At 46.2% G+C, this 27,403-nt stretch overlaps 1 protein-coding gene and 1 long non-coding RNA gene across 6 annotated transcripts in view; one reads left to right on the plus strand and one right to left on the minus strand.

Annotated features, from left to right (window-relative positions):
* Positions 1-784: 784 nt before the first annotated feature.
* LOC122938914 lies at positions 785-23,968 on the minus strand. Its single transcript, XR_006390065.1, has 3 exons — positions 23,848-23,968; positions 1,668-1,827; positions 785-1,571 (listed from the first exon to the last, which is right to left on the minus strand). It is a non-coding gene; the product is annotated as an uncharacterized LOC122938914 (long non-coding RNA).
* Positions 22,243-27,403, plus strand: part of PTPN3 (protein tyrosine phosphatase non-receptor type 3) — a 1,297,151-nt gene continuing 1,291,990 nt past the window's right edge. For 4 of the 5 annotated variants that reach the window (XM_044294788.1, XM_044294784.1, XM_044294789.1 and 1 more), the window contains exon 1: positions 22,243-22,475. The gene's annotated coding sequence lies outside the window, so the exon portion shown is untranslated. Of the gene's footprint in view, positions 22,476-22,523; positions 22,882-27,403 lie in introns of those variants that run through there. The other variant, XM_044294785.1, reaches the window with a different exon arrangement.

The following is a 27,403-nucleotide window of genomic DNA, read 5'->3' on the forward strand; positions in this document are numbered from 1 at the left end:
CCAATGAAAATACAGGCCTGTCTATATGAAAGGTGTCTAATGAGAGAGAAATGGAGGTGATAAATTTCATGTGTGTTGAGAGAGTGGATTGTAGTGGATTGTTTGCGACCATGGAATACTCCCGAAGGCGACCAATTGCGGCAATTGTGTCAGCAATCCTTCTCCGACGTTTGAGGCGTAGGAGAGAGAGCAGGCGACGCTTCTGGGTCCATCCTGTCATTGCCAACCGACAGGAAAGGGGACAGTTCTGGGCACTGTACGAGACCCTCCGGGCCCATGAAGACAAATTTTTTTCATACACGCGGATGTCCATCACCAGGTTTGTACAAAAACAATAGTTCTAGGAGTGGGGTTCCAATTGTGAAGGTACCAGTTGTAGTTTTTTGGTATTGTTAACCCTCACCATTTTCGTTTGCAACAGCTTTGATGAGCTCCTGGGGGTGTTGGGCACCCGTTTACAACGTCAGGACACATTCATGCGGGACAGTATCCAACCAGCGGAAAGACTGATCATTACTTTGCGGTAAGTAGACTGTAATTGTGGCCTAATAAAGCATTTGCATTGTGTATATTAGTGTGGCCTTTGTTATTTTCTACTGGTGGTTGTGACGTTTCAAGTGTTTTTGAGGGGGGGTATTGTATGTGTATGCTTTTTACATTTGGCATATAGATACCATACATAGTTTACCCACATTTTTCTAAATAAGAGTCCCAAAAAGTTTGCAAATGTTTTTATATTTTGGAAAAGTAATAACATCTTACAGTTCCTCCAAAAATGCGCAAACTGTGTTTAACACAATCAACATAAGTTTTGTAATTGTTAACTTAAAATTATTCGGTAATTTACCGATATTAACAATGAAGGAAGAACACCCCTGATGCACCAAATTAAGTATGCTACTTCTCAAAGGTTTTGGTATTGTAGCTCGTTATCCCGCATGGCCTCTCTCATTCCGCCTGATTGCTGGGCAGGTTGCATTTGAGTGGTGGTGGAGGTGTTGGTGCCCATGCTAGTGGGGGGATAGCTGTATGATGATTGTGGTTGTGTGTGCCATGTGTCGTGAGGGTGTGGTATGTTAGTTTGTGGGTGTTTGTGATGTGTATGTGTGAGTGGGTGGTGGATGTTGTGATGGATGTTGTGGTGGATATTGTGGTGGATGTTGTGGTGCATTGTTGGGCTGTGTGGTGTCATAATGTGTAATGTAGCTGTCTAGAGTCCTTGTTAAGGCGTCCCTCGCTTCAATTATGCGACTTCGGTGAACTAGCAGCATTTTTTCCTCAGTAAGAAAAGTGCATCACTAGTGAGTTTGGGTGCTAGATGGGCAAGTGCATCCAGGCATGCAATTAGCCGGTCCTCCTGGCGATCGGTTCTTTTCCGTTTTGAACGGTGAGTCCGAATGTTTTCGGGTTCCACGACAGGTGGGGAAGGCTGTGAGGGTGTTTGGAATGTAGGGGTGGGATCGGGTGGAGGAGGACTTAGTGGCCCCATAGACGCACAGGCCTCACTGTCCCTGGTGACCTCCTCATCTTCCTCCTCCTGCTGTTGTCTTTTCGACCAACTACTATCGGTGCTGTGAACATGAAAATATACATATGTATGTGCAAGATATGAAAGTTAATGCATGTCATACCACACCCTCTCCTGCATGTGTATGCCCTGGACTCACCTACGCATTTCAGTGCATGGTATTAGAAAGGCCATTTCCTCCGCATGGACATAGCTGGACCGCGCACTTGGCGAAGCTCCACTCCTCTGTTCCTTCTCTTTGCGTCAATGACGAATGAAGGCATTTTTGAGGCTCTTCCACTTGCTTTTTAGGAAGTTTACTATAATAAAAATAAAATAACATCCATTAATTGTTGTTTTTGTTTTTTTACACCTTTTTTTCAGCTATTTAGCTACAGGCCAATCGTTGACCAGTCTTCACTACACCTTCCAGATCGGGAAATCCACAGCCAGTTTGATTGTGAGGGAAACCTGCAGCGCCATTTGGCAGGTCCTTCATGCTGTTGTGATGGGCCAACCAAACAAGGAGGAGTGGCTGAAAATTACAGATACTTTTCTAAATACCTGCAATTTCCCGAACTGTGTCGGAGCAATTGACGGAAAACACATCCGCGTTCTGAGGCCAATGAGGAGTGGCAGTCAGTTTTTTAATTATAAAAAATACTTTTCGTTTGTTCTTTTTGCGGTATGTGATGCGAACTATTCTTTCCGTTATATCGATGTGGGGTCCTATGGCAGCAGCTCTGACTCTGCTGTTTTTGGGCATTCTGACTTTGGTCAAATGCTCAGTAGAAATGCCCTTGACCTTCCTGGAAACACCACACTGCCTGGCACCACTTATCCATCTATGCCTTTTGTTTTTGTTGGTGGCATTTGGTCTAGGTGAGCACCTTATGAGGCCATACTCTACTTTTTTGAGCGTAGGGCGTTTTTCAAGGCATTCAAACGCGCTGTTAAATGCTCAAGTGTGAACCAGGGCCATAGGGAAGCATTGGTTTTCATGTGTTGAGCGTTTTACAGCGCGTTTGAACGCGCTGTAAAACGCTCAGGTGTGAACCCAGGGTAAAATTTACCCAATCTAATAAACTACACCCCTCAAGGTATTCAAAACTGATGTTACAAATGTCGTTAACCCTTTAGGTGTTGCACAAGAGTTATTGGAAAATGGGGATGAAATTTGAGAATTAAATTTTTTTGCCAAATTTTCAATTTTAACCCATTTTTTCCAATAACAAAGCATGGGTTAACAGCCAAACAAGACTGTATCTTTATTGCCCTGACTCTGCTGTTTACAGAAACACCCCATATGTGGTCGTACACTACTGTAAGGCCACACGGCGGGGCGTAGAGGCAAAGGAGCGCCGTGTGGTTTTTGGAGGGCTGATTTTTATGGATCGGTTAATTTACACCGTGTCCTGTTTCAACCCCCCTGATACACCCCTGGAGTAGAAACTCCCCAAAAGTGACCCCATTTTGGAAACTACGGGATAAGGTGGTGGTTTTGTTGGGACTATTTTTAGGGTACATATGATTTTTGGTTGCTCTATATTATATTTTTATGAGGCAAGGTTACCAAAAATTTAAAATCTGAAATTTCATCTCCATTTGACATTAACTGTTGAGGAACACCTAAAATATTAATAAAGTTTGTAAAATCAATTTTGAATACCTTGAGGGGTGTAGTTTTTTTAGATGGGTTCACTTTTTGGGAGTTTTTACTCTATGGGTGCATCAGGGGGACTTCAAAAGGGGCATGGTGTCAATAAAAAAGGCCATAAAAATCGGTCTTCCAGAAACCATGTTGGTCCTTTCCTTTTGAGCCCTGCCTTTTAGTGATACAGCAGTTTACAACCACAAATGTGGCGTTTCTGTAAACTGCAGTATCAGGGTAATAAATATTATTGATAAATAAATATGATTGTTAACCCCTTGCTTTGTTACTGGAAAAAACGGATTTAAATGGAAAAGTGCCAAAAATAGCTGTTTTGGCACAGTTTTTAATTATTTTTTTTGACCGTGTTAATCTGGGGGGTTAGGTCATGGGGTATTTAAATAGAGAAGACATTTTTATGGACGCGGCGATACCTAATAAGTCAACTTTTTTTTACAATTAATTAGGTTTTAGATTATATTATCCTTTTTGATACCAATTTTTTTTGGGTATCTCTAAAGTCTAAGAGTAATTTTTTTGTTTGTTTTTTAGCCGATTATCTTATGTAGGAGCTCATTTTTTGCGGAATGAGAGGGCGGTTTTATTGGCACTATTTTGGGGCTATATGACTTTTTGATCACTTGCTATTAAACTTTTTGTTATGTAAGGTGACAAACTTTTTTTGCACCTTTTTTTGGGGACCATGTTAATCTGAGGGGTTAGGTCATGGGGTATTTTTATAGAGGAGATTACTAACGACGTGGAGATACCTAATTTTTTGGGTGTCTCAAGTCTGAGAACCATAGTTTTTTTATCCGATTGCCAGTGGCTACATTGGGATATAAATTTTGTACTCCATGGAAGTGTGGTACTCCCTGAAGCAACCAATAATACAGAGGCCACGATGATCGGGACATGTGTCACATTGAGTAGTGGTGTCCTTCCGTATCCCCCTCCTGTAACACACTCTGCACCTTTTTTGGGTTCATCCCTTCTTTCTAGTATGGGGGACCATACCTGGAAAGTGTTGGCCAGGGACGATCTGGGCGCCTCCAGTTCCCGAAGGTACTCTTTTCCGGTCAGAAAAGATCAGGGCCTTGAGGACTGCCTTATAGAACTGAAGGAACGTCCCTGTGTTGCCAGGGCTCCGAGACAGCACAAAAGAGTTGTACATGGCAACCTGCACCAAGTAGACCACAACTTTTTTGTACCATGCCCGGGTTTTGCGCGTGGCATTATATGGCTTGAGGACTTGATCAGAGAGATCAACTCCTCCCATATACCGTTTGTAGTCAAGGATACAATCGGGCTTGAGAACAGTTGCCGCGGTACCTTGCACAGGGACAGGGGTGATGCCATTATCATGAATTGTGGACAGTACAAGGACATCATTCTTGTTCTTATATCTAACCAGAAACAGGTTTCCAGTGGTAAGGGCACGGGTCTCACCCCTGGGGATAGGTACCTGGAGGGGGTGGGCAGGGAGGCCGCGTTGATTTTTCTGCACGGTGCCACAAGCGGACATGGATCTGGCGGCAAGGGACTGGAACAAGGGGATACTAGTATAAAAGTTATCCACGTAAAGGTGGTAACCCTTATCTAGCAGTGGGTGCATAAGGTCCCACACAAGTTTCCCGCTAACACCCAGAGTAGTGTGACATTCTGGGGGTTGAATACGGGAATCTCGCTCCTCGTACACCGACGTGCAGGCAGCGCTCCTCCGCTCCAGGACACAAAAGGAGGAGGAGAGGAGTGCTGGAAACATTTGAATCTCCCGCCACCCGCCCACCTGCTCAGACGGATCCGCTCCTATAATGCAGACAATAGGATCCATTCAGAACGGATCCGTCTGCATTATATTTCAGAAAAAATTCTAAGTGTGAAAGTTAGTCAGAAAGATACGTCCAGACTTTACATTGAAAGTCAATGGGGTACGGATCCATTTGAAATTGAGCCATATTGTGTCAACTTGAAACAGATCCGTCCCCATTGACTTACATTGTAAGTCTGGACGGATCCATTCGGCTCCGCACGGCCAGACGGGCACCCGAACGCTGCAAGCAGCGTTCGTGTTTCCGCTTGCTGAGCGGAGCGGAGGCCAAACGGTGCCAGACTGATGCATTCTGAGCGGATCCGCATCCACTCAGAATGCATTGGGGCCGTCTTCCCTCCAAAGACCATATGGCTCTCCTTTGCTTCTGAGTGCTGCTGTGTGCCGATACAGCAGTTTACCACCAGATATGTGGTAAATTACAGAATCAGGGTAATAGATGCTGAGTTTTGTTTGGCTATTAACTCTTGCTGTGTTACAGGAAAAAATAAAATATAAAATCTGCAAAAAAAAGTGACATTTACAGTGCTTTGCAAAAGTATTCACCCCCCTTGACTTCTTTTGTATTTTTGCGCCTCACAACCTAGAATTAACATGGATTGTTTGAGGATTTGCATCATTTAATTTACAGAACATGTCCACAACTTTGAAGATGTTTATTTTTTATTGTGAAGCAAACAACAAATAGGACAAAAGAACAGAAAAAGTCAATGTGCATAACTATTCACTCCCCTAAAGTCAATACTTTGTAGAGCCACCTTTTGCGGCAATTACATCTCCAAGTTGCTTTGCCACATCTTATCACTGAGCTTGCCACATCTTACCACTGGGAATTTTGCCCATTCCTCCTTGCAAAACTGCTCCAGCTCTTTCAAGTTGGATGGTTTGTGCTTGTGAACAGCAATCTTTAAGTCTGACCACAGATTTTCTATTGGATTGAGATCTGGGCTTTGACTAGGCCATTCCAACACATTTACATGTTTTCGCTTAAACCACTCAAGTGCTGCTTTAGCATTCAGAATTCATGGGGATAAAACTGATCAATTCTTTTCCGGTATAGAGCCCTTAGGACGGAACTCTATGCTGGAAAAGAAAAACGCAAGTGAGAAAGTACCCTTAGTCCATTTTCTTTATTATTTTCCATTTTAACATATGGATGCTAAGTAAAATGTCCCTTGACATTATCGTCTTCTTTCTTCTTCTTGCAGGACCTGCAAAAGGACCTGCTCTGACGTCATTACGCTCACCATGTGGTGAGCGCGGTGATGTCAGCGCAGGTCCTGCTGAATGATATCTTCGTTCAGCAGGACCTGCGCTGATGTCATCGCGCTTACTACAAGGTGAGCACCATGACGTCAGTGGAGATCCTTTTGCAGGTCCTGCAAGAAGAATGCATAAAAGGTGGGACCAGCACCTATCTCTAGAAAAGGACCCCCAAAGTGAACGGAGAACAGTGGCCCATACGCGGCCGCCTGCCATTGATTTTTTTGTTGCAAAAATATTTCTGGCAGTCCTATAGAGTTAAATGGAGCAGTGTCCTGAGCTTGTGTGGTGCGCTTGTGAGATGGGGGAAACAGCTCTCATTGTTTGAATGCTGTTTGTGTACATTAAATTAAATGTTCTGGACTGACATTCTGCTGTTTGCCCACAAGATGCCGCTGTTTCCTAGTCAGAGCTGACTGACTGCATATATATTTCCATATTCATGATAGGTGTGGTTTTCAGAGCATGAAGAAGGAGAGCAGCAGTCATCTTAGAAGCGACCTGAGACTCAGGTGCTGTGTGTGAGCAGAGAATCTGATGGACCCCTCAGTGATCACAGCTGCAGCTGAGTGAAGTTGATCGTTGTCCAAGACCCAGATCCTGTCAAGGCAAACCAGGATTGTTTCCAGGAAGGCTGATAAGAGCTGAGGCACAAAGCTGCATACCCTGTGGGACCTCATGTTTGCTGGAGAGACTGGTTGTTCGGTTCAGAGTCATCAGCGGAAGAAGAGCAGACCCAGGTCGGTAAGATCGTGCACGCACTTTATAACAGTGTTGGCGCCTAGAGACTGAGACCAGGCCTGTAGTTAGCTTAGTTTTACTTAAAGGGACATTGCACATTTGAGAGCTGATAAACCCCCACAAACTTGATCCAGTTCAGCATTTTTGCACAGCAGTAATACTCCGGCACGTGCTACCAGACCAGTTATGGGAGGGGGGATACTATACAGCACGGTAAGATTGTAAACTGTTGTGTTGCACTGCAGGCTAGCTCGTAATAAGCACCCAAACAATTGTTCGTGTTTGCTTCAGGGTGATAATAGGTACGGAGAGGCAGTTTTAATTGTGCCCGCCAGTAGGTAAATTAACGCAATAAATTTCCTCCGGCATCCATCAGGGGGCGCCGTGCTGTGAAGCACAGGGGTATCGGCCTTCGGGCTGGGTGTATGCAAATTTATTTTATGTTCTCAGCATTTGTGGTTGTGTTTATTATTACATGTTAGTAAAATTTAGTTTTGGCAAAAGCTGGTGTTGGGGTTGCTTTCCTCGTTTGTGACTTCACTGTATCCTGGCGAGCCCACCCTGGTACACGGCTTACACGCTCTCCATTCATTTCAGTTGGATACTATTTTTGGAACTCCCATAGAAGTGAATAGTGCTTTTACTAGAGATAGGTGTGGGTCTGAAAGGTGAGACCAGAACCTATCTGACATTGGTGGCATATCCTAGCGCTATGCAACTGTCCTAAGTGACACAACCCCTCCAAGGCTAAAATTTGTGGTCACTAAGGGCAGGGCCAGCTCCAGGTTCATGTGGGCCCTTGGGCGATAAATCCCAGTGGGCCCCCTTGAGGCATTTTTTTACATTTACATGTCCCCCTGTGGCTACCACATGGGATAATGACCCCCAGTGGCCCCTATACAGTATAATAACCACTAGTGGCCTTCACACAGTATAATGACCCCCCAATGCCCCCCACACTGTATAATGACCCCCAGTGGCCCAACACACAGTATAATAACCCCACAGCGGCCCTCCATTCAGAATAATAGCCCCCAGTTGCCCCCAATTCAGAATAATGACCCCCAGTAGCCCCCACACTGGGGGAATACTGTATGGAGGGGGCAATGGGGGTCATTATACTGTATGGTGGTCACTGGGGGTCATTATATTGAATGGGGGCTCGGGGGGTCATTATACTGAATGGAGGGTCATTGGGTATCATTATACTAAATGGGGGACACTGGGGGTCATTATATTATATAAAGGGCCCTCACAGTATAATGACCACAAGTCGCCCCCACACTGGGGGTTATTCTGTATGGAGGGGGCATTGGGGATCATTATATTGAATGGGGGCTCTGGTGGTCATTATACTAAATGGAGGGTCAATGGGGATCATTATACTAAACAGGGGGCACTGGGGGTCATTATATGGTGTAAGGGGCCCTCACAGTGTAATGACCCCCCAGTGGCCCCCTCACATACCTATCATTGCTGGAGCGCAGGAGAGACGCCGGTAATGTCATTCACTAACCGCAGCTCCCTGCGCTCCGCTGCAGCAGTGAGACACACGTCGTGACGTCACCCCTGGGCCAGGCCTGGAGGAGAGAAGGAGATGTGCAGTGAGGTAGCTAGAACTGACTGAGCCCCAGGTGCCAGTGGGTTCACATCACATTTTTCCTATCGGTTTGATGTATACAAATGTGCAGCATTCAATATTTTTGTATCCTGCAGAGTCCAGTAAAAAATGCATACGTTAACGTATGGTGAACGGCCGCCACTGTACGGCATCAGTCTGAGGCATCTGTTAACGCATACATTTTTGGCATACATTAAATGGATGGCACAATTAGGATGTGAACCCAGCCCTAGTGTCAGAATAAGCACCAGTACACAGCGGAGCAGCGTGGCAGAGAGGGGAGGCCGCCATGTACTGACAGAGCACAACCTAGTCCTGGTGTTTAGGGATGAGGACTGTGTTTCCCAAGGATCATTTATCTATTGGGAAATACAGGGCACAGTATAGTACACTAGAATCTATATAATATAAAGATATTAGCCCTACCCCCGAATAATAACACAATTAGGGGTTCATTTATTATATAGAAATACCTCTATATTAGGCGTATTTCTGACTCAGATCCTTAGCAAAGGTCCTTAGCACCGCAATCTGTATCTTTTCCCGATCATGCCAGGTCTAAAAAATGTGGCATGGGCAGGGAAGGGGATACAGTTATGGCCATACAGTTATTGGATACCACCGCCATACAATGAAAACACCGCCATACAATGATAAAACCACTATACAGTGACCGGATAAAAGGGTATAAGAGGGCACAGTACAGGGAATGACTACAGGATGTAATAAGAGGGCACAATGCAGGGTATAAAGGGGCACAGTACAGGTTGAGGGGCACAGTACAGGGTGGAGGGGCACAGTCACATGACCCTGTGACGTTAGAAGGTCCTTATTGTGAATGCGGTTCAGATGCCACCATAATGAAAGGCAGAGGAGTGAGACAGAAGGGGTGGACACAGCAAGTAGGTGGAAGGGGCTCTGAGGGGTTTTCATACAAGTAGTGGCAGGAGGTCTGTGCAGGGAAGCAATAGGAGGGTGGAACAGGATCTCTAGATACATGAGGGAGAAAAGGAGACAGCAGGGGCTCCATGAGGATGAGATAGGACAGGATATTGGGGGGGGGGGGAGGGACAGGTGTCATAAAGGCAAACTGCTTAAAGGGGTTCTGCAGTTTGTTTTAACTGATGATCTATCTTCTGGATAGATCATCAGCTTCTGATCGGCGGGGGTCCGACACCCGAGACCCCCGCCGATCAGCTGTTTGAGAATGCAGCAGCGCTCCAGTAGCGCCGCGGCCTTCTCACTGTTTGTCGCTGGCCTAGTGACGTCACAACTAGTATCACTGGCCTGGGCGCGGCTAAGCTCTGTTCATTTGAATGGAGCTTAGCCCCGCCCAGGCCAGTTTATACAAGTCGTGACGTCACTGGCCCTGCGGTAAACAGTGAGAAGGCCGCGGCACTGCTGGAGCGCCGCTGCCTTCTCAAACAGCTGATCAGCGGGGCTCCGGGTGTTGGACCACAGCCGATCAGATGCTGATGATCTATCCAGAGAATAGATCATCAGTTAAAACAAACTGTAGAGCCTCTTTAACCCCTTAGGGACATAGCCTTATTTCACCTAAAGGACCAGGCCATTTTTTGCTAATCTGACCAGTGTCACTTTAAGTGCTGATAACTTTAAAACGCTTTGACTTATCCAGGTCATTCTTATCCAGGCCATTTTCGTCACATAATGACACTGGTAAAATGAAGTCAAAAAAATTATTTTTTTTGCATAAAAAATACCAAATTTACCAAAAATTTGGAAAAATTAGTAAATTTCCAAGTTTCAATTTCTCTACTATGATATTTTATTTTTTGGGGATGTTACAAGGCTTAGAAGTTTAGAAGCAAATCTTGAAATTTTTCAGAAATTTACAAAAACCCAATTTTTAGGGACCACTACAGGTCTGAAGTCACTTTGCGAGGCTTACATAATAGAAACCACCCAAAAAAGACCTCATCTAAGAAACTACGCGGGGCGTAGAGTGAAAGGTGCGCCGTTTGGATTTTGGAAGGCAGATTTTGCTGGACTGGTTTAATTACACCATGTCTCATTTGAAGCCCCCCTGATGCACCCCTGGAGTAGAAACTCCCTAAAAGTGACCCCATCTAAGAAACTACACCCTCAAGGTATTCAAAACACCAAATATGTGGCCGTAAACTACTGTACGGCCACACAGCAGGGCGTAGAGGGAAAGGTGCGCTGTTTGATTTTTGGAGGGCTGATTTTTATGGACCGGTTTATTTACACCATGTCCTGTTTCAACCCCCCTGATGCACCCCTGGAGTAGAAACTCCCTAAACGTGACCCCATCTAAGAAACTACACCACTTAAGGTATTCAAAACTGATTTTGCATGCGTCGTTAACCCTTTAGGTGTTGCACAAGAGTTATTGGTAAATGGGGATGAAATTCGAACATTTCATTTTTTTGCCTAATTTTCAATTTTAACCCATTTTTTCCACTAACAAAGCAAGGGTTAACAGCCAAACAAGACTGTATCTTTATTGCCCTGACTCTGCCATTTACAGAAACACCCAATATGTGGCCGTAAACTACTGTACGGCCACACAGCGGGGCGTAGAGGGAAAGGTGCGCCGTTTGGTTTTTGGAGGGCTGATTATTATGGACCGATTTATTTACACTGTGTCCTGTTTCAACCCCCCTGATGCACCCCTGGAGTGCAAACTCCCTAAAAGTGACCCCATTTTGGAAATGATGGGATAAGGCCTCTTTCACACTTGCGTTGTCCGGATCCGGCGTGTACTCCACTTGCCGGAGGTACACGCCGGATCCGGAAAAACGCAAGTGTACTGAAAGCATTTGAAGACGGATCCGTCTTCAAAATGCTTTCAGTGTTACTATGGCAGCCAGGACGCTATTAAAGTCCTGGTTGCCATAGTAGGAGCGGGGAGTGGGGGAGCGGTATACTTACAGTCCGTGCGGCTCCCGGGGCGCTCCAGAATGACGTCAGAGTGCCCCATGCGCATGGATGACGTGCCTTGTGATCACGTCATCCATGCGCCTGGGGCGCCCTGACGTCACTCTGCAGCACCCCGGGAGCCGCACGGACAGTAAGTATGCTGCTCCCCCGCTCCCCGCTACACTTTACCATGGCTGCCGGGACTTTAGCGTCCCGGCAGCCATGGTAACCATTGAGAAAAAGCTAAACGTCGTATTCGGCAATGCACCGAAACGACTTTTAGCTTAAGGCCGGATCCGGATCAATGCCTTTCAATGGGCATTAATTCCGGATGCGGCCTTGCCGCAAGTCTTCAGGATTTTTGGCCGGAGCAAAAAGCGCAGCATGCTGCGGTATTTTCTCCGGCCCAAAAACTTTCCGTTCCGGAACTGAAGACATCCTGATGCATCCTGAACAGATTTCACTCCATTCAGAATGCATTAGGATAAAACTGATCAGGATTCTTCCGGCATAGAGCCCCGACGACGGAACTCTATGCCGGAAGAAAAGAACGCAGGTGTGAAAGAGCCCTAAGGTGGCATTTTTTGGGGGACTATTTTTAGGGTACATATGATTTTTGGTTGCTCTATATTACATTTTTGTGATGCAAGGTTACCAAAAATTTCTCCATTTGCCATTAACTGTTGAGGAACACCTAAAGGGTTAATAAAGTTTGTATAATCAGTTTTGAATACCTTGAGGGGTGTAGTTTCTTAGATGGGGTCACTTTTAGGGAGCTTTTACTCTAGGAGGGCATCAGGGGGGCTTCAAAAGGGACATGGTGTCAATAGAAAAGGGCAAAAAAAATCAGCCTTCCAGAAACCATGTCGGTCCTTTCCTTTTGCGGCCTCCCTTTTAGTGATACAGCAGTTTACGACCACAAATGTGGCATTTCTGTAAACTGCAGTATCAGGGTAATAAATATAAACTTTTATTTGGTTGTTAACCTTTGTTAATCTGGGGGGTTAGGTCATGGGATATTTTTATAGAGGAGATTCTTACGGACACGGCGATACCTAATAAGACTACATTTTTTTACAATTATTTAGGTTTTTGACTATATTATCCTTTTTGATACAACATTTTCTTTTTTTGTATCTCTAAAGTCTAAGTGTCATTTTTTTTTTTGATCCGATTATCTGATGTGGGGGCTCATTTTTTGCGGGATGAGCGGATGGTTTTATTTGCACTATTTTGGGGGCTATATGACTATTTGATCGCTTGCTATTAAACTTTTTGTTATGTAAGGTGACTAAAAATTCTTTTTTGCACCGTTTTTTTATTTTATTTTTTTTGGACCGTGTTAATCTGGGGGGTTGGGGGGTATTTTTATAGAGGAGATTCTTACGGACGCGGCGATACCTAATAAGTTTACTTTGTTTACATTTGTTAAGGTTTTAGACTATATTATCCTTTTTTATATAAAAATTATATTTTTGTATCTCTAAAGTCTAAGAGTCATTTTTTTTTTAAATCTGATTATCTTATTTACCCTTCCAGGTACATAGGCCTCCATGAATTTGGCCCCAAAGTGATCGATAACCGGCTGTCTCTTATACAGACGGTCATAGGCAGGATCACCTCGGGGGGGGGGGGGGGGGGGGGGACATGCTGCATTATCTGAATAATGCAGACATTTCCGGATGGCCTCAAACCGGGAACATGTCATGGCTGTACTGTAAAGTGGGGCCTGGTAGAGGACGTCCCCGCTCCAGTACAGCCTGACACTGGGTTTCTTGACCAGGCCCATATGCCACCGGGCCTAGCCAAAAAGGAGCCCGGGTGTTAGGCGACGAACTGTTGGGCGTACAGGTTTGTCTGCTCCACCATCAGATTTACCAGTGGGTCACTGAAAAAATGACATAAAAAGTAATATTCAGTGTAGCCCACTGTGGAAATCTGGATTCCTGATTGGCCTACAAAATCAGGAATCACGAGTTTGTATCGCTCTGGGCTACACCAGACTAGTTCACCGGCAGGGTGCTCCGGTGGATTTAACTGGTGGGCCGGGAAACCAGTACGAGCCCCAGAGCTGCTCGTACTAGGCTGGGCCACAGGGTCCCTAACATGGCGGGCCCCCTGCTCCGCCTGGCGGCATCTACGCCGCCTTGGAGGCTCATCATCATCGCTAGATGATGAGGAGGACGCGGATGACAACAGGAATGTGGGGTCATCCTCGTCCTCACTGGGACTCTCAGAGTCAGAGGCAAGCTGGGCATATGCCTCCTCGGCCGAGAACGTCCGGCAGGCCATAGGGGAGTGTGTGTCTGCGTGTGTATGTGCGTGTGTGTAAATCTTTATTTGGTGTGCGTGTGTGTGGGGGCACAGGTGTTCACGAACTCACTCTAAAACTAAAAGAAAAAAATAAATATCTAAAAAAAGGCCCAAAAATGTGAAAAAAAAATCAAAACCGCTGATCAACCGTCCGAAGTTGATCAGTGGTGGGGTGTGCGATGCGCTAAAACAGTGGCCGGACGCTAAAAGTGCCGACCACAGTCATAGTACACAAAAAAAAAATCCTGAACCACAAAAAAGTTGGGGGGGAAGGGGGGGGCAAGCGGCAGCACCCCTGGGGGGTCTAAGGTCACACAGCTGTGCTGTGGACCCCAGACACCCTAACTTAGGGTGATGCAATCAAAGTTTACCAAACTAACTTTCCCTTCATTTTCCCTGCCTAACCCAAACTTTCCCTATGCTTTCCTTAAGTACCTGCTGGATAGATGGGGCACAGATCGGGTCCTGGGGGCACAGATGGGGTGATGCTGGCAGCGATGGACGACGACATGCAGGCAGCCTCTCTCCTCCGGCTCCGGAACACAAAAGGAGGAGGAGAGGAGCGCTTGCATCTTTTGAATATCCCGCCGGCCCGCCCACCAACCAATCAGAGGCGATCCTGAGAGATGATGTCGCCCGAATAACCCGGAAATGCAGAAAACCGCAGGTCCGAATTGACCTGCATTTTTTTGTGATCGCATACATGGGGTGGTGACAGGACCCCCCAGCGCATTTGCCCCAGGTGCCTGCTCAATGATTTGAGCAGGCACGGGGTTCCAATCACCGCCCGCCACGCGGCAGTGATCGAAAATACACAGGGCGTACAGGTACGCCCAGTGTCCTTAAGTACCAGGACATAAGGGCGTACCTGTACGCCCTATGTCCGGAAGAGGTTAATGAAACAGTAAAACAACTAAATAGAATGAAGCAGCATCCAGCAGCAGATGGAAGAGTCCACCCCCTCCTGTCCCACAGAGAAGAGACAGTCACAGTGCAGACTCACTGACAACCTGTGTTCACACTTCTGCTCCAGCCCTTCATAGTGCAGACTCACTGACAACCTGTGATCACACTTCTGCTCCAGCCCTTCATAGTGCAGACTCACTGACAACCTGTGTTCACACTTCTGCTCCAGCTCTTAATAGTGCAGACTCACTGAAAACCTATGATCACTGAAGGGTTCTATTACAGTCCAAAGCCTATTTTTTATATAAGCTTATATTTCATCATGATCTATACATTAATACATTACGCACACAGGAACATGTAGCAGTCAAAGTTCTTGAAAAGCTGCTACTAAGAGGTTTTGCTCACATATCATATATAGCCTTGGACTCTAATAAACGATAAGATAACTTAAATGCGTAGCTGACTAAGACGCGTGTTACTGGTTAACTTAAACATCATGTCATGTTCTACTATATATGTCTCAGGAGATCAATAATAAAACTCTGAGTGATTTTGAACCACACAGAAGTGTCTTGTCATTCTCACTCTCTCTGACGTCAGATTTAGGAAACAAAACAAGCTGAATACTGAAGTCTTGTACCAGGGGTACACATAAAGGGGAACGTAAAGAATATTCCTTACAACTTGGGAGCTCGTCCGGGATTGGGAAGGTCATCCTCAGGTTTTGGTGAGAAGAGACACCGATTTTTGTCCTCTGGCCATTCCGGGGGCACTGGCCACATCTCAATTCAAGTAAGTACATAAGGGACCCTTAGATAGACTTCGAGTAAAGTACTGTTTCAGGGATACAGTAAGCATAACTCAGGGAGTTTTTGCTTTAGGGCTCAGGGAAGTCCAGTAACAAGAAAAGTGCACTTTAGAGGGCTCAGGGAGCCCCGCAAAAGATCTGTTCCGGGAACAGAAAGGACTCAGGGAGTCCAGTAACAAGAAAAGTGCACTTCAGAGGGCTCAGGGAGCCCCGTAAAAGATCTGTTCAGGGAACAGAAGGTTTTTCAGCTTGATTTGATTCTTAAAAATATAATTGTAGAAGTTTTGCATGATAAGTTGTTTGATAATTGTAGAAGTTTTGCATGACAAGTTGTTTTGTCTAAAAACAGTTATATAAGGGGAAGTGACAGGCTGGGTCGTAAGTGTACAGCTGTCGTCCCAAGACTAACATTCTGTTTTGTTTTTTCTATTACTGTTTTGAATTCTTTTTGTAAGAAAATAAGTTTTGATAATGGGTAGTCAAACATCTAAGACAGAATACCCTAAACCAGAACCAGGAGAAATATGTAAACAATATGTTGCCCGAGTCAGTCCTACAAAGTATTACCTTGTTAACTCATGGGTAGATAATTTGGCAGGGTGGACAGAGGCAATGGAAACGGTAGACCCCTTTCCCAGGGAAGGAGACAATAGCATATACCACATGGACATGGTCAAGGGTCTATGCTTAGGCGACACTGCCGCCTGGCCGTATTTTGAACCTGACCCTTCATGGGATATGGATTATATGCAGAAAAGAAAAGAGAAGGACATATGATAGAGGTATTTAAACAAAAGTCTTCACTCCCAGTAGCCGTAGCATGTAAGCAAAAACCCTCAGAAAGCGTTACTGATTTCTGGAGGAGATTTCTGGATTGCTGGAAATTGGAGGCAGGGCTACCGGTTCTCCAGAATGACAGTCTAATTATTTCCACATTTATTAACAATCTGATAGACTAATGCTTACAGTAAAACAGAACGTCTCCACGTGGACTTCAGACAGCATCAGTTAATGGATAAGTATTGTATGTATCTAGTGTGAGCTATAGAGATCCACTTCCCCCGCCTTCACACAAACACATTCCTGAGATAAGGGAAGCGGGCAGGACATCATGCAGAGTAAGTGATGTGTAATACATTATACAAGACGAAGAATTGTTCAGTCATTTTCTTTCCCAAGCAGTGTAATGTGGGAATCCAGCTTTTAACAAAATGACTGTATGATTATAACATGTATATTGTCTTCTTATAAGAGTTGATTAATCACAGAGTGAAAACCAGAAGACATTGGAAAACGCAGCAACAAACAGTGACATACTCTATTAGCAATTCTGGGTGTGGTGTGGATATCTGTTTCCAGGAAAGCTGTATTTGTCTGTGCTGCAAGTTTTGGAATGAAACAAAGAAATTGTTTGACTGTGTTGGAAGATACATGATTCAGTGGAATGTGAATGGGTGTGGCTTTGAGTTGTAGTGGAGTTAAAAATATAAGAGCAGAGCTGTGTGTGCAATTCAGTTTTTATGTGTGAGGGCAAGGTTATGAGCGGTTTGTGAAATGAGTACATGAAAAATATGTATGGAATACGGTATTTGTTTTCATATAATATGCGCATTGAGAATTTAATTTTTATTTTATTTTTCTTGGAAGTTTTTGGTTTTTATTGGTGCCAACAGCATTGATCAAGCTGTAAAAATGTTTTTATTGAAGTCAATGAAAAGTTTTTATGGGCCCTTTGGTGTGTTCATGTCTGTATTGTCAAATCTGTTTGTTTCAATGTTTGCAGTTACGTGTTACATGTTAAGTGTTGTGCTTAACATCTGAGCTCTGTTCTTATGGGCAGCTGGCACATTACTAACAGACAGAAGGATGATCGCAGCGTCCGACTAAAAGGGGTGACTAAAGAGTGGGTGGAAAGAGAATCTGAGCCTTCTATGTGAATTAATGGGGTTTTGATAAAACCTTTCAAAACTGACTCACACCAATAGCTCCTGTTGTACCTGATGTCACTTAATTATTATCTGCCATTCCTGCAGACGCTGTTTGGTTCAGTGTGATAGATCTTAAAAATGCATTCTTTTCTATCCCAGTTGATAAGATAACCAGACTACTTTTTGCTTTCTCAAAGGTAATGCCCACCCCTGTTCAAGGGATGCCGGCATGTCTGTGTTCTCTTGCAGCCTGTGCTATGATGGTAGAGTTGGCAACTCCTTTCACAATGTGACATTACACCATTTTGCACACCACTCATGATGTTGTAGGCCTACTCAAGGACATCCACACTCAACACAGCAGGCAGCTGAGCTCATGGCACTCACTAGAGCATGTATTCTACATACTAATAGACCTGTAACCATCTATACTGAGAGTAGGTGCACACATGGGGTAGTTTGGGACCGTGGTATGATTTGGCAGAGGAGAGGATTCAAGGCAGCAGATGGTAAGGATCGTGTCTCACAGGGCAATGCGCTGGCAGATAGGGTGGCAAAATGAGTGGCCAAATGCAACCCCACAGGTTTGTGTAACCATTGGGAGATGCCATGTCTGGCAACTCCAACCCCTGAGATGTTGCAAATACTTACTGATCTTCAGTGGTATACCACTGAACAGGAACAGCAAGACTGGTGTTATCCAGTATTGCAGAAAAATCCTAAGATAGAATTAGAATTATTCTGCAAAGAGGGGAAGTTATGCATTCCCCCAACACAGTGCTTCCATATTAATACCACATTTCCACGGAGTAGGACATAACAGCATTGAAATCCTTATGGGTAGGCCCTTTCCAACTCCTTGGACAAGTCACCCCCTAGTGGTACAGGAAGGCGACATAGACCAGATTTGGGAAGACTATTTCACCAAATTGATACAGGTACTTAACAACACTGAGGGAAAAAGTTGCTTGTAAGTCTCCCTCTTTTCCACAGGAACCCACCCACCCATACAGGGTGGGGGATGAGGTGGTGGTCGAAACACTGAAGAAAAGAAGAGCTCAAGGTGATTTCGTATATATGGCCCACCTACTACCGTGGTTGCAGTAACCAGAACAGCTGTGCTGACTGAACAATCTCCAATTTGGATCCACGCCACCTGAGTGAAGCTTGTGAGAGAAAGAGAGGAGGCAGGAAATGGAGGCAGACAGCCCTGGCCATGAAGAAGGACAAGAGGTACTAACGGGGGCAGACAGCCCTGACCTCCAACGAGGCCTAGAGGTACTAACGGAGGCAGACAGCCTTGACCTCGAAGAAGATAAATTCCTTGAGATGGCTGAAATGTAGTGCCTTGATAATTGCAGTCCCCACCCTAGTAGATGTATGGACGGGGCTTCAACGTTCCCAAGCGAATGACACAGATTTACAGGATCATGATGTTAAATATGGATATGTAAATCCTTATCATGCTCGTTATGACTGTCCTATATATAAGACTCTACAAAGTAATATGATAGAAATAATCACAGGTCTTGTTACAGCGGCAGAAATATGTTATAATGTGATGAGACATTATTGCCTCCCTGCATACAAGCAAAAATGCAGAACAAGAGTAAGCCAAGTATTTGTGATAGAGATCTAGGTAACTGTAAAAAGTTTATGTACGGGAACGCGCGACAAAACGCCCCAAAGAAGCTCAATAACTTTTTTGAGCGTCGGGCGTTTTACAGCGCGATCGTACGTGCTGTAAAACGCCCAGGTGAGAACCATTCCCATAGGGAAGCATTGGTTTATCCTTGTTGAGCGTTTTACAGCGCGTAGGAACGCGCTGTAAAACGCTCAGGTGTGAACTTACCCTGGGTTCACACCTGAGCGTTCCGAAAGGAGCGCTCTGTATGTGCGATTGTACGGGCGTTTACAATCGCACATACAGAGACAGGCGAACACACATTGTCGCGCGTTCCCGAATATCTATGTACGGGAACGCGCGACAAAACGCCCCAAAAAAGCTCAAGAACTTGTTTGAGCGTCGGGCGTTTTACAGCGCGATCGTGCGCGCTGTAAAACGCACAGGTGAGAACCATTCCCATAGGGAAGCATTGGTTTCTCCTTGTTGAGCGTTTTACAGCGCGTAGGAACGCGCTGTAGAACGTTCAGGTGTGAACTTACCCTAACCCTGGGTTCACACCTGAGCGTTTCTGAGACGCACGTTTTACGCGCGTATTTGTCGCGCGTTTTTATGCACGTTTTTTGCAATAGTAAACGCTCGTTTGACGCGCGTTTGTGTGATTGACTGCAGTCTTGTCCAATGAGTCTATGGGCCAAAACGCGCGACAAACGCCCCAAAAAAAGCTCAAGAACTTGTTTATGCGTCGGGCGTTTTACAGCGTGTTCAAACGCGCTGTAAAACGCTCAAGTGTGAACCAGGGCCATAGGGAAGCATTGGTTTTCACGTGTTGAGCGTTTTACAGCACGTTTGAACGCACTGTAAAACGCTCAGGTGTGAACTTAGGGTAAGTTCACGCTCAGGTGTGAACTTAGGGTAAGTTCACACCTGAGCGTTTTACAGCGCGTTCAAACGCGCTGTAAAATGCTCAACACGTGAAAACCAATGCTTCCCTATGGCCCTGGTTCACACTTGAGCGTTTTACAGCGCGTTTGAACGTGCTGTAAAAAACGCCCGACGCATAAACAAGTTCTTGATCTTTTTTGGGGGCGTTTGTCGCGCGTTTTGGCCCATAGACTCATTGGACAACACTGCAGTCAATCACACAAACGCGCGTCAAACGCACGTTTACTATTGCAAAGAACGCGCATAAAAACGTGCGACAAATACGCGCGTAAAACGCTTCATAGTGCAGACTCACTGACAACCTGTGTTCACACTTCTGCTCCAGCCCTTCACAGTGCAGACTCACTGACAACCTGTGATCACACTTCTGCTCCAGCCCTTCACAGTGCAGACTCACTGACAACCTGTGTTCACACTTCTGCTCCAGCCCTTCACAGTGCAGACTCACTGACAACCTGTGATCACACTTCTGCTCCAGCCCTTCACAGTGCAGACTCACTGACAACCTGTGTTCACACTTCTGCTCCAGCCCTTCACAGTGCAGACTCACTGACAACCTGCGATCACACTTCTGGTCCAGCCCTTCACAGTGCAGACTCACTGACAACCTGTGTTCACACTTCTGCTCCAGCCCTTCATAGTGCAGACTCACTGACAACCTATGATCACACTTCTGCTGCAGCCCTTCATAGTGCAGACTCACTGACAACCTGTGTTCACACTTCTGCTCCAGCCCTTCATAGTGCAGACTCACTGACAACCTGTGTTCGCACTTCTGCTCCAGCCCTTCATAGTGCAGACTCACTGACAACCTGTGTTCACACTTCTGCTCCAGCCCTTCACAGTGCAGACTCACTGACAACCTGCGATCACACTTCTGGTCCAGCCCTTCACAGTGCAGACTCACTGACAACCTGTGATCACACTTCTGCTCCAGCCCTTCATAGTGCAGACTCACTGACAACCTGTGTTCACACTTCTGCTCCAGCCCTTCACAGTGCAGACTCACTGACAACCTGTGTTCACACTTCTGCTCCAGCCCTTCACAGTGCAGACTCACTGACAACCTGTGTTCACACTTCTGCTCCAGCCCTTCACAGTGCAGACTCACTGACAACCTGTGATCACACTTCTGCTCCAGCCCTTCACAGTGCAGACTCACTGACAACCTGTGTTCACACTTCTACTCCAGCCCTTCACAGTGCAGACTCACTGACAACCTGTGATCACACTTCTGCTCCAGCCCTTCACAGTGCAGACTCACTGACAACCTGTGTTCACACTTCTGCTCCAGCCCTTCACAGTGCAGACTCACTGACAACCTGCGATCACACTTCTGGTCCAGCCCTTCACAGTGCAGACTCACTGACAACCTGTGTTCACACTTCTGCTCCAGCCCTTCACAGTGCAGACTCACTGACAACCTATGATCACACTTCTGCTCCAGCCCTTCATAGTGCAGACTCACTGACAACCTGTGTTCACACTTCTGCTCCAGCCCTTCATAGTGCAGACTCACTGACAACCTGTGTTCGCACTTCTGCTCCAGCCCTTCATAGTGCAGACTCACTGACAACCTATGATCACACTTCTGCTCCAGCCCTTCATAGTGCAGACTCACTGACAACCTGTGTTCACACTTCTGCTCCAGCCCTTCATAGTGCAGACTCACTGACAACCTGTGTTCACACTTCTGCTCCAGCCCTGCCGGTCTCTCTTTTACGGCAGCATGTCCTGTGTAGAAGGGACTTGTTTGAGTCTCTGCAACAGCCGCCTAATGTGACTCAGAGGGCCCACCAAAGGGGTACTAAATAAGTGAATCGACAGCAATGAGAGCTTCCATCTGCATCTGTATTGATAGAAGTGCTCATAGCAGCCCAGTGTGCCCCCCAGGAGCATTGGGTCCCAGCATTTGCCCGGGTTTGCCAGGTTATGACGCCGACCCTGATTAAGGAGTTAAAATGCGCTTTCACCACCTGAGTGATGTACCAATTAGATGTACTTCAGACATAAATTCAAAATCTACAATAAAGTGACATTTTTCTATTTTAATGTGTAAGTAAAAAAAACAAAACAAAAAACACTCATGTTTAAAAACTTTTCCCAGCACACAGAGCTGGTCTTCCGGATCTCCATGTGGAAGTGACTTGGGGGAGGATTCAGCTGACGTCACACTCACATAGAGGGAGGCTGAAGAGGGGACATCTCAGTGTGACAGGAGGACTGGAGGAGTAGGCGGTGACGGCGGCTGCAGGGAGTGGGACAGTGTTGCTTCCTGGATCACGGAACAGCAACACCTGCCACCCATTGTCAGGACTATCCCACGACCCTGCATACAGTACAAGAAGGTCTGGCTTTGGGGTCCGCCTGCTGCGAAGGAAAGGGCTGGTCGGAGTGTGAGGTGGGCAGCACTGGAGCTGGATGGTGCAGGTAATCACTGTGGGCATTGTTTTCTGTGGACTTGTTGCTGGAAAGAACACTTCCTAGAAAAGCTGAGCTGCTACTCCTTTGGAGTAGGGGTCTGTGAAGGGCTGCTATGAGACGGCTGAGTGTAGTACCTGACCGTGGAGGGAGGTGGTCCTGGAATGGCAACTTTTCAGCTCCGCGGATATTTTCATGCCGCCGGGTCTGTGACGTGCCACCCTGACTAGCACAGCAGGTATGTGCAGGCCTTTCGCTCCTCCCTGTGGCTTCAGTCATTATACCTGAGGGGAGCTGTGAGAGTCCTATCGGCTGCTTCAGTCATCTCCCAGCCGTGTGTGGCGTGGGCTGGACTTTGAGGACACTGCTCCGTGCACACTGACTGACTAAGAATGGACTTCGCGCTCTAAAACAAGTGAGTGGCTGGATATCTGGGGATGGGTGCTGCTGTAGTTAGCTGTGTCTTCTCATTGGAAGTCTTATTATATGTTGTATGATGTACTGCGGTGGCTGACATAGAAGAGGTCAGTGCTGCAGGGATAGTCTGGACACTATATGCACCATGAAATGCATATATATATATATATATATATATATATATATATATATATTTATTTGTACAGCATGAGTTCTGAGCAGATTGATGTATAGTTTTGTAAGAAAATATTCTGTAAACCTTGTAATATGCACATGCAAACGTCTGCTTTTTGTGAACTTAAAGGGGATGTCCAGCCATTTCTAAGGCCATCATTGTGTAGTAAGCAGACACCTAACACTGCACCTCCCCACCGTTTAGCTGTTCTGTGTAGCTCTGTTGGTGGATGTCAGCCACAAAATTACACAGCACTGTCAACATTGTAGTGGACAGCGCTCTTAACCGTAGCAATGCTCCCATTCACTTCAACAGCTGTAAAACAGCTGTTTGGCTGGAGTGCAGGGTGTAGGATCCATGCCAATCAGCTAGTGACCTATCCTGAGGATAGGCCATCACTTGAAAAAGGCTGGAAAATACCGTTAAGCCTTCCCCATGCACGGTTATTGGTGACTGACAACATTCATCAGAAGTCCAAAGAACAGCATTTTTACAGTGGCCAAGTGCTGCACGGGAAAGATGTGGTTTGGCTCTAACATCAGATTCGCAACGTTTAACTGCTTTGATGCCATGGTTAATAGTGCCTGCGGTTACAGAGGGAGCCGATTCCACAAATGATCTTTCGGGGTGCTGATATCTGTGAAGGCTCCAGACCATCACCAGAAAAATAAAAAATATATGGCTTTCAGAAAATGGGGACACAAACACGAGATTTTTTTAGGGGGTTAAAGGGGTTGTCCGAGTTATATAAATATAGGCCAATCTGCTTTATAACATATCTAATAATACCTTTTGTCAATTACTTTCCTTATCTATATCATCTTGTTTCTTCTGTGCTGATGCGGGTCACGTGAGCCACGATGTCATCCAGCCAGCTCCCTGTGCTGATCTTTCGTGTACAGGCTTCTCCCTGCCTCAGGGAGGGGCCCGGCTCTGTACATGAAACGTCAGAGCCAGAGCCCCCTCCCTCTGCGTCTGGCTGCCGGCAGGCTTCTGTGGCAATTCTTACCAGTGCAGGCAGCCTTGTGTAAAAGAGTATCGCCCTGATCCACTGGCCATTGGACCCCAAAGCCACCCCCCACAAACAAAACCAAGTAAATCCTTGCCCATGATAGAAAAGATATATCGTTGTCAAAGATATATATATATATATATATATACACACACATACATACATATACAGTACAGACCAAAAGTTTGGACACACCTTCTCATTCAAAGAGTTTTCTTTATTTTCATGACTATGAAAATTGTAGATTCACACTGAAGGCATCAAAACTATGAACTAACACATGTGGAATTATATACATAACAAAAAAGTGTGAAACAACTGAAAATATGTAATATTCTAGGTTCTTCAAAGTAGCCACCTTTTGCTTTTATTACTGCTTTGCACACTCTTGGCATTCTCTTGATGAGCTTCAAGAGGTAGTCACCTGAAATGGTTTTCACTTCACAGGTGTGCCCTGTCAGGTTTAACCTGCTCAGGACCGCCGTACGCAGGATTGCATCTTTCTTGTTTCTCTGGGTGGACGTGCCGGTGCGTCCTCTCGCGAGACGCGAGATTTCGGGGAAAGCCGGCCCGCGCATGCGCATCGCGGGCCGGCAAAATTTCAAAGACAAGTTCGTCATCAACCTGCCAGCCAATGATCGTGGCTGGCAGGTTGTTGATTTTCAAAAAAACGAATCAGCAGCCAGATAACACATCATATTTAGTAAATATGATGTGTTATATGGCTGCTGTGCACCTCTGCTCATTCTTTTGGTCGGTTGGTTCCAGCAGAGGAGCACACATCACTGTGAGTACCCACCAACACCACACTTAGCCCCCAGATCATCTCCCAGCACCCCAATTAACCCCTCGATCACCCCTTCTTGCCCCTGTTAATCACTAGTGAAAAGGAAAAAAGTGATCAGTGCAAGCTGTCACATTTTTTTTTCACTGGTATTGACTGATAGGTTTTAGTATAGTTTAGGTCCCTTGGTTAGGTAGTTTAGCGATCGGTTAGCGCCCAGCCCACCGCACCGCAGTCCCTTATTCGCTGATTAGCGTATCGCTAATCAGCATTTGTACTTTTATAGTATCTGTAAGTGATCAAAACTGATCACGGTCAGATCTATAATAGTATTACCCTGCTTTCACACCTGAGCGTTTCCCAAACGCGCGTCAGACGCGCGTTTTTTGTAATAGTAAACGCGCGTTTGACGCGCGTTTGTGTCATTGACTGCAGTGTCCTATGGCCACAAACGCGCGTCAAAACGCCCCAAAGAAGCTCAAGTACTTGTTTGAGCGTCGGGCGTTTTACAGCGTGATCGTACGCGCTGTAAAACGCCCAGGTGAGAACCATTCCCATAGGGAAGCATTGGTTTTCACGTGTTGAGCGTTTTACAGCGCGTTTGAACGCGCTGTAAAACGCTCAGGTGTGAACTTAGGGTTAGTGTCACTTTAGTTCGCCCTCCACCCAAAACGCAGTGTTTGCCCGATCAGGCCTGATCGGTCGCCCACACGTGCGTTCACCCACGCCCGCCCCACCGCAGTGACAAAAAATATATATTTTTTTTTGATCACTGCACATTCACTTTACACGCGCTGCGGCGATAAAAAAATCAGTTTTGATATTTTTTATCAACCGCAGCGGCCTCCGGTCCTTCGCTAGCCTCCCCTTTGTAAGACAGGCTTGCTTTTTTTCTTGGGTAGTCTCAGGGAATACCCCTAAATTTAGTTGCCCAAATGTCAAACAGAGGGTATTCTTCTGAAGAGGCCTACAGGCTTCTGACCCAGTCGGATGAGGAATGGGAACCCTCATCTGATGAATCTAGCGGGTCAGAATACGAACCTGTAGAAAGCAGTGGCTCTCTGACCCAAAGTTCGGACGAGGAGGCTGAGGTCCCTGATAGCACCAGGCGTACCCGGCCCCGTGTCGCTAGACCACAGGTTGCGCAGGATCCGCTTCAAGAGCAGCAGAGTGGGACTGGTGCTGTCGGATTACGTGGTGAGGCATACACCAGCAGCGCAGCCCTTCCTGGACCTAGTACCAGCACTGCCGTACAACCTGGTGAAGTGGCGAGAACCAGAAGGGCAGTTGAAGCTGGTACGGTGGCACGAGCAGTAGTGACCCCGTCGCAACCACCGCAAAGACGTGCCCGTAGAGCCCCTAGAATCCCTGAGGTGCTGGCAAACCCTGATTGGCAGTCCCCAACTTCAGCCGCACCTGTAGTTCCCCCTTTCACCGCCCAGTCTGGAGTTCGGGTTGAGACAGCTCAGATCGGTTCGGCCCTGGGATTTTTTGAGCTGTTCTTGACTGCGGAGCTCTTGGACTTAGTCGTGGCCGAAACAAATCGGTATGCCACACAATTTATATCCGCCAACCCGGGAAGCTCTTATGCCCAGTCTTTCCGGTGGAAACCAGTCCAAGTTTCCGAATGTAAAATTTTTCTGGGCCTTCTCCTCAACATGGGTCTAACTAAAAAGCATGAATTGCGGTCATATTGGTCCACAAAACCCAATTCATCACATGCCCATGTTCTCTGCTGCTATGTCCAGGACACGATTTGAGACCATCCTGCGTTTCCTGCACTTTAGCGAGAACACCACCTCCCGTCCCAGAGGCCACCCAGCTTTCGACCGGCTCCACAAAATTCGGCCCCTCATAGACCATTTTAACCAGAAATTTGCAGATTTGTATACCCCTGAGCAAAACATCTGCGTAGACGAGTCCCTTATACATTTTACCGGGCGCCTTGGTTTCAAACAATACATCCCAAGCAAGCGCGCCCGGTATGGGGTCAAATTGTATAAGCTCTGTGAAAGGGCCACAGGCTATACCCACAAATTTCGGATCTATGAGGGAAAAGATCAGACCCTGGAGCCGGTCGGTTGCCCTGACTACCTGGGGAGCAGTGGGAAGACAGTCTGGGACTTGGTGTCACCCTTATTTGGCAAGGGGTACCATCTTTATGTGGACAATTTCTACACAAGTGTGGCGCTCTTTAGGCATTTGTTTCTAGAACGGATTGGCGCCTGTGGCACCGCGCGAACTAGTCGCGCGGGCTTCCCCCAACGGCTCGTTACCACCCGTCTTGCAAGGGGGCAGAGGGCTGCATTGTGTAACGAAGAACTGCTCACGGTGAAATGGAGAGACAAGCGTGACGTTTACATGCTCTCCTCCATTCACGTAGACACGACAATCTAAATTGAACTTGCAACCCGTGTCATTGAAAAGCCCCTTTCAGTCCACGACTATAACCTTCACATGGGAGGGGTGGACTTCAATGACCAGATGTTGGCTCCGTATTTAGTGTCCCGCAGAACCAGACGCTGGTATAAGAAGGTGTCTGTATATTT

The sequence above is a fragment of the Bufo gargarizans genome, chromosome 5 (genome assembly GCF_014858855.1).
Source record: "Bufo gargarizans isolate SCDJY-AF-19 chromosome 5, ASM1485885v1, whole genome shotgun sequence".
Lineage (NCBI taxonomy): Eukaryota > Metazoa > Chordata > Amphibia > Anura > Bufonidae > Bufo > Bufo gargarizans.